The 7,069-nt window shown below is 35.7% G+C and overlaps 1 protein-coding gene across 1 annotated transcript in view; it reads right to left on the bottom strand.

Moving 5' to 3' along the window:
* The window catches only part of kcna2b (potassium voltage-gated channel, shaker-related subfamily, member 2b), a 5,922-nt gene extending 3,218 nt beyond the window's left edge, over positions 1-2,704 (bottom strand). Inside the window, exons 1-3 of the mRNA XM_052540128.1 lie at positions 2,508-2,704; positions 1,545-1,932; positions 1-126 (exon numbers count right to left, since the gene is read on the bottom strand). The exon at positions 1-126 is cut by the window's left edge and continues 3,218 nt beyond it. The gene's annotated coding sequence lies outside the window, so the exon portion shown is untranslated. The remainder of the gene's footprint in view (positions 127-1,544; positions 1,933-2,507) is intronic.
* Positions 2,705-7,069: the final 4,365 nt, after the last annotated feature.

The raw sequence follows: 7,069 nt of genomic DNA, 5'->3' as shown, positions 1-7,069 counted from the left end.
CAACCTGCAGTTTGTGGTCAGGATGCGATTATGTTGCCTCTAAAAGTCTGTAGGAAAGAAGCAGGGAAATTTGGGGCTTCCTTTCACTGGTTAACAACTCCCTCTTGCATTAGAACCCAGGAAACACTGAAAGAAATAAAGCAGAAAAAAGATTACTTAAGCCAACCAGCATTCTTTTTAACATGTGCACTGCAAGAATGCAATGTGCTTACTAAATATGAATTTATTCTACTCTACTGTGAGTTTATTTGGATTCTTCATTTTCTACGACAATGCATAAAGTACGCATTTTGTTTTTGAACAAATATAGCAACTAACTCAAACACCATTAAATCTGCAAAGAAAGTAAAGAGGCATCGACACTGCAAAGCATGACTGCTAAGGAAAAGCATGGCTACAGAAAACCAGGGCACATATATAAACATCTATCAATCACATGGAGAAGTCAGCCTGACCACTTTACACATTGTATTTGCTTTTATCTTCCAAGTAGATCGATACTTGCCATGGCAAGACTGTATCATTCCTCTTAGGATTCAATTATGCACTGTAAATCTAATAACAGCCTGAGTGCACTTAAGTCGTAATTGGATATTCCAAAACCTCCCCAAATGCATTTCGCCAAGACAGCAAGACTGCTCAAGATAGAAAAGATGAAGAAATGCCACACTTTCTACCCAAGTTCACCAACAATGGGTAAATATATGTTAAGACAAATATATATATACCTCTACGTTTACATGCACATCATTTTCCAATTAAGGTCTGTATAGTGTACAGGGCTGTAGTCTGAAAAATAACTTTTCATGCTGTACAGTCATTGCAGTATTGCTGTATTGTTTTGGGAAACACTGCAGATGGTATTTCAATATGTTTAGGCAATAGTAATTTATTTTGAATGTAGTTAATAAGGGGGCCCAAATAGCCTCATTTCACCATAAATGTTTTTCGTCAATGGCATGATTTTTTTTTTTTTTTATAAATATGTGTATCCAAAATCATCTAGAATTACATATGCATATATAAATGAATGAATGTTAAATTATTGTGGATTTCTGGTGTAAGTGTTGATTACATGATCCAACATTGTAATTTTTATAATTTACCATAGACCTCAGTTATGTGGTTAATATTATGTTAATGTGTGCACAGTGGGGAAATAAACTAATTCTGATCAGTAGCTGCTGGACTATTCTTGTGCATCTACAGTAACTGCAGTCAGTGTCCCTACCGCTTAAACCCGCCTCACGGTTTGCTAGGCTGCACTTAACTGTTAAGCTGGTCTTCCAGCCAGCCTAAACTGTTGCTCAGAAGGTTTAACTGTCGCTTAACAGGCCGAGAGACTAGCTTAGACCAGCAAACCAGTTTAGGCCGGTTTAAGCTAGCGTGTTATTCTAAATCACAGACGAACACATGAATCATTGCAGTGTGTATAATTAAATATATTAATCCAGCTTCAGTGTTTTTTCAAATGAGAAACAATTTGAAGCTTCCATGAAGTCAGTCAGCTCAGTATATCTAGAGAGTAGGTTACGCAAGCTTACCTGCAAGCACCAAAGCGCCCGAGAAATCATTTGCTAAATGATTGTGTTCACATGACACCAGCAGCACTAATGTAACGTCTCGTTGCCAGGGTCAGTGGTGTCTTTCAGCAGCCATTCATTATAGGTACTGCAATGATCCTGGTGTTCCTCCCGCCCGCTGCGCCAGATCTGCGCCGGACTCCAATGTATCCGCCCGTGTGCGCCTTTAGGACAAACGGGAAACATACAGCAGCTGGTCTCAAAGAAACGAACAGAGGCAAAGCGAAGGGTCTCCCTTAAGACGTTATTTGCAAAGAGTTTCCCATTGAAACGGTCCAAAGATGCTATGGTCAGCAAAATCTGACGCCCCCTGTGTCCTCACAGTGTTGTCTCGACTCAGTTCAGAGATCTGCAAAGAAATAGGGGAGCTGTTTGCGTTGGGCGTCGCCTCAAACATGCTCACATTATACAAGATAGTAACATTTAACACAAGAGGCAGAGGAGAATTGCCTGAATACGTGTGGCCGCTCGAGTTTGGTGGCCAAAATGATGCTCTGAGGAGTGGCAACATCTTGTTGTTGAGCAAACGCGCTCATCTTACGCGCAGAAATCCATAGAGCATCACGTTTCAGACGTTGCCAGTCTTAAATTTGCTGTTTGTTTGGGGTGTTCCCGCGTTCCCTTTAAGCTGTTATCCAATTGTCCAAAAACAATGGTTTTATTTGCAGTGTCTATTTTTTATTACAGGACACATATTCAGAATCCAGGCTCATGCACCCGTGAAAAACACCGGCTGTGATCAGTGTATTAACCCTGTCACGCGAGGGCGAGGTGTCTGCACTGACATGCTTCAGCAATAGGCTCCTCTCTCTAGGTGGACGATCAAAGCATGCCCATGCATTACTGTGCTAAAGGCATTCACGCATTTCGTTTCATTCAAGGCATTGATGCATCAAAGCATGCATTTAAAAATAAAAAGTCAACCTTCCCGAGTTGTCTTCAAGATGCAAAATATCCATCGAATATGCACAGAGATTCCTCGTGCGCTTACTGGTGCCCTCCTCGTTCATGTTAGGGAGTGGCGCGGCGCGAGCGAGCCATTTCATGTCAAAGTCCAACTTTTCGTCTTTTACTCATAATTACTGTGTTAGCGCGAGCGGTATAGGCTGCCGTTAAGCTCTGCTGCGCATACAAAGGGACTACAGTGAGCTGTGCAGCTGCTCTCCACCACTCCTTACCGATATACAGCGTGGGCAAATTAAAGGGGAAGCGCCTCCTCTGCGCTAATTCAGCTTCTGCTGCTGCTGCTGGTACCTCACTGCCTCTGGGATCAGAAGGACTATTATCAGAGTAATTCACAGTTATTTCCATTTTAAAAATATGTATTTGTCTAAAAAAATTTATAAAAAGATCTATTTATTTATTAAAAATATTATGTGAAATATATTAAAACGAATACATTTACTACTAATAATAATATTCTTTACGCTATGAAGTTAATTCTTATTCGCCATTAAGTTATAATTGTTCATAATAAATATCATATTATATATATATATATATATATATATATATATATATATATATATATATATATATATATATATATATATATATATATATATATATATATATATATAAATATATATATATTTATATATATTAATATATATATTTGTATTATTATTCTAAAATAATATAAATAAATGTAATAATGCTAAAATGTGTATATTTATTATATATTTATACATTTAACATATTCATGTTATGTATTTATTATTCGTAAAATATTTATTTAAAATACGTATTAAAATGTTAATATCTTTTAAAATGTAGCATGCATAATTCTAAAACAATTATTTTTTATTATAACTTGTATATTTAATGTAATTGTTTATAATTAATATTAGATAACGTTTCATTATATAAATATAAAATTTATTATTAACATTGAATTCAAGATTGTATTCAGATTGCATTGTACAAAATTATATTACAGTAAAATTCCCCTGTTATTATTTAATGTATTACTCTAAATTGTATTCATTATTATAAAATAGTATAAATGAATGTATAAATAAATGTGTAAATAATGCATTGTACTATTAGAATTAATAATAAAATTCATATTTTAATGTATTTGTTACTGGTGCTTAAACCACGTGTAAGCCACATTAGGACACATGTGGACATGAGCGTTTTGAACTGTAGCAGAGCTCATATATTCTTCAGAAAACATTAAAATATCTGTACGTAATAAATATTATTATTTATTTACTTTTGATTATAAGTAGCACACCTTTGACAAAGAAAGCATTTCAGGCTTGCTAGAAACCTGTGATAATTCATAGAGAGGCCTGGCTACTAGATCTGAATACGTCTGTTCATTTCTAAAGTGAAATGAGGGACGGGTAGCGTGGAGTTACAGTGGGTACATCAGGGAGGTGCTGAAGTCTCTCGGGGGACTGTTGCTCTGTTTGTGCGCGCGAGAGAGGATGAACTGTGCGTGCCTGCTGCATGCACATGCATCGAGAGCGGCCGATTGCACACCGCCACTGCATGTTTACTAAACCAGCCAAATAAACACCATCTGATGAACTGAGCCAAATATATAGTCTTATTGATAGCACTAGACTGATGTGATGATAATTTGATGAAAGTGGGTATTATGGGCCGATGTTTGGATAAGGAGATGAGGAGATCAGGGTTTATGGTGACTGACTGATTTGTCATGAGGACAAGGTTGAAAGGTGAAACCATCTCCATTTAGACTGTTAAAGAAACAGTTTGATTGCTAATTACGGGTACTGAAAGATACACGATACAAACATATAAGGCCACATATAGCCACATGATCCAAAATACATAATAAAAAGGAACTTTATGAGTCTTGAAGGTAGACAAAGATGATATATTATGAAGTGTAAGGAGTAGCGAATTCCATAATGTAAGCATTAACACTAAATTACCACCTACAGTGGACAGCTGAAAACGTTAAATGGACAAAAGACCAACCTCAGATGATCTGAGGGATCGGGCAGGAGAGTAGGGGTACAGTGGGTCAGACAGATATGGAGGCGCAAGACCATTTAATGCCTTAAATATTAGAAATAATTTCTGAAAGTGAATACGTGATTGCACAGGTAGCCAGAGAAGATCATGCAGTAGAGGAGTAATATGAGTAGAGCACCTGGTGGAGGTGTTCTGAACCTACTGTAACCTTGCAATACGTTTTTTAGGCAGACCAAGAAATAGAGCATTGCAATAATCCAGACCTGATGTGATTAATGCATGAATTAAGATTCCAGCATCAGCTAGAGTTCAGCTAGGACACACGTAGCAGGGAACAGATGAACAACACTGGACACTAGACACGGAAAAACACAGGGCTTCAGTACTTAGGACTAAACGAGACACACCTGGACTCAAATAACATCATAAACAATGGAAACACTTGGGAACAATGAATGTTATCAGACATGGGAGAAACTACTGTAGGTAACGAGCATGTGGGGAGGGAAAACACATCACAAAACAGTCCATAATCCTGAAATAGATATATTTTTATTCAATAAATAAATAAATCTAATGAAGTGTCTGGGAACATTACATTCAGTACGCAACTGGAGTATATGTAAAAAATAAAATACAATTACATTTTCTAAGTGTACACTTGTTTGTTTGACGAACACGAATGTATAATATTCAATGGAAACGTCTCTATTTGGCATATTCAAAGTGGCACATCATTTTAAAGTTCATGTATGACTTACAATCAGTGTCCAAAATTAGAAAATTTTTAAGTCTGAAGCTGATTTAAAATAGTCTGTAGCTCTATAGACTACTTTAATGAAACTGTAATGGTTCTTCTTTCTTGATCTATTTATTTATCTATTTTGTCCATTGATTGAGCCATTTTACCTCTATTTCTACCTTAAAAATCAGAATGCAGAAGAATTATGATGGCCTTTTTAACATCAGTCTGTCTTCCTGCTATGACAAACGAAGTGATAGTTAATGGATGCATCACAAACAGCACTATGTGGTTGTGAGGTGCTGTGGACTCAAGCTAGTGAAGTGCAGTTCCTGAGATGACAGAAATAATGTTTACCTGCTTATGAAGTTTTAATTCAACCGAAACAGATTCTATTTGCAAAACAGCTAATGGTAACATGCTAAAACATCTCAGTGGTTTCTTTTTCAGAACTGAAGTTGGTCCCATCATGCTCCATTTAAAACTATATATAGATTGGTTTATTTTGGATAGCTTAGGCTACTTAACGCAAGATTGGATTTGATCCAAATATTCATGTTCCTTTCTTCATTGCCTTCCAACTCCACACAGCTACAGCTATATAGATCTTAACTCACTATAGGGTCGTCTGCAGTCCTCCCTGTTGGTCTGTTAATTATTTATGAGGAAACATGCCATTAAAAGGAAATCATCTAAAAGGCAGCGTCTTCCCCCCAAAACAAACAAGCTAACAAAAGGTTTGCATTGCATTAGCTTGACTGTCTTGACTGTATTACACTGTATGGAAACCAGGGCTAAATAAAAATCTCAATAATCCCAGCAACTCCAGTCCATCAATTAACATTTTGTGAAGCAAAAAGCTAGATGTTTATAAGAAACAAATCCATTATTAAGGCAGTTTAAATGGTTAGAATATGAGTCCTCTATCTGTAATATAGCTTTTCCAGTGAAAGTGATCTCATCTGAATCAGGAGAAAAATATGCTCAGATCAACTACTGTTTACCATAAAAAATAAAACAGTCCAAAACAGTTCTGAACAATATTTCATCATATTACGATGTGAGAGACAACAGGGGTTTTAGCCAGAAGCAACATTTTAAAGTGAAAAATGTCTTAATGATGGATTTGTTTCTTACAAACATGCAGCTTTTCACTTCACAAGTCATTAACTGATGGACTGGAGTGGTGTGGATTACTTGTGGATTATTGTGATGTTTTTATCAGCTGTTTGGACTCTCATTCTGACGGCACCCATTCACTGCAGAGGATCCATTGGATAACCTGAGTACATTTTTGGCTAAATTAAAACCTTTGGGTGAACTATTCCTTTAATTGACACTGATTAGAAAATAAAAATGGTAAAATTCAAAAATAAAGGTAAAATAAGCATTTTTTTCATACAAATATTATGAAATACACAATGCAAGAAGATGTTACTTTGATTAAAAACATACAGTAAAAACATTAATAATGCTACAAAATATTTCTATTTCAAATAATGCTGTTCTTCTGAACTTAAGTTCATCAAAGCTATAATTATGTATAACTGTTTTGAACACTGACATAATAAATGTTAATATAACAATATAATATGTTTTTTGAGCAGTTAATCAGTACATCAGGATGATTTTTGAAGGATCACATGAAACTGAAAACTGGACAAATTATCCTGAAAATTCTACTTTACATCACAGGAAAAAATTATATTACAATAGAAAGTAATTTCGATCAAATAAATGACTTGAACAATAAAAAAATAAAATAAAAAAAAAACATGCGTAAGTCTGCCAC

This window comes from Carassius gibelio, chromosome A23 (assembly GCF_023724105.1).
Source record: "Carassius gibelio isolate Cgi1373 ecotype wild population from Czech Republic chromosome A23, carGib1.2-hapl.c, whole genome shotgun sequence".
Taxonomy (NCBI): domain Eukaryota; kingdom Metazoa; phylum Chordata; class Actinopteri; order Cypriniformes; family Cyprinidae; genus Carassius; species Carassius gibelio.
This window is presented reverse-complemented; position numbering and strand designations above follow the sequence as displayed.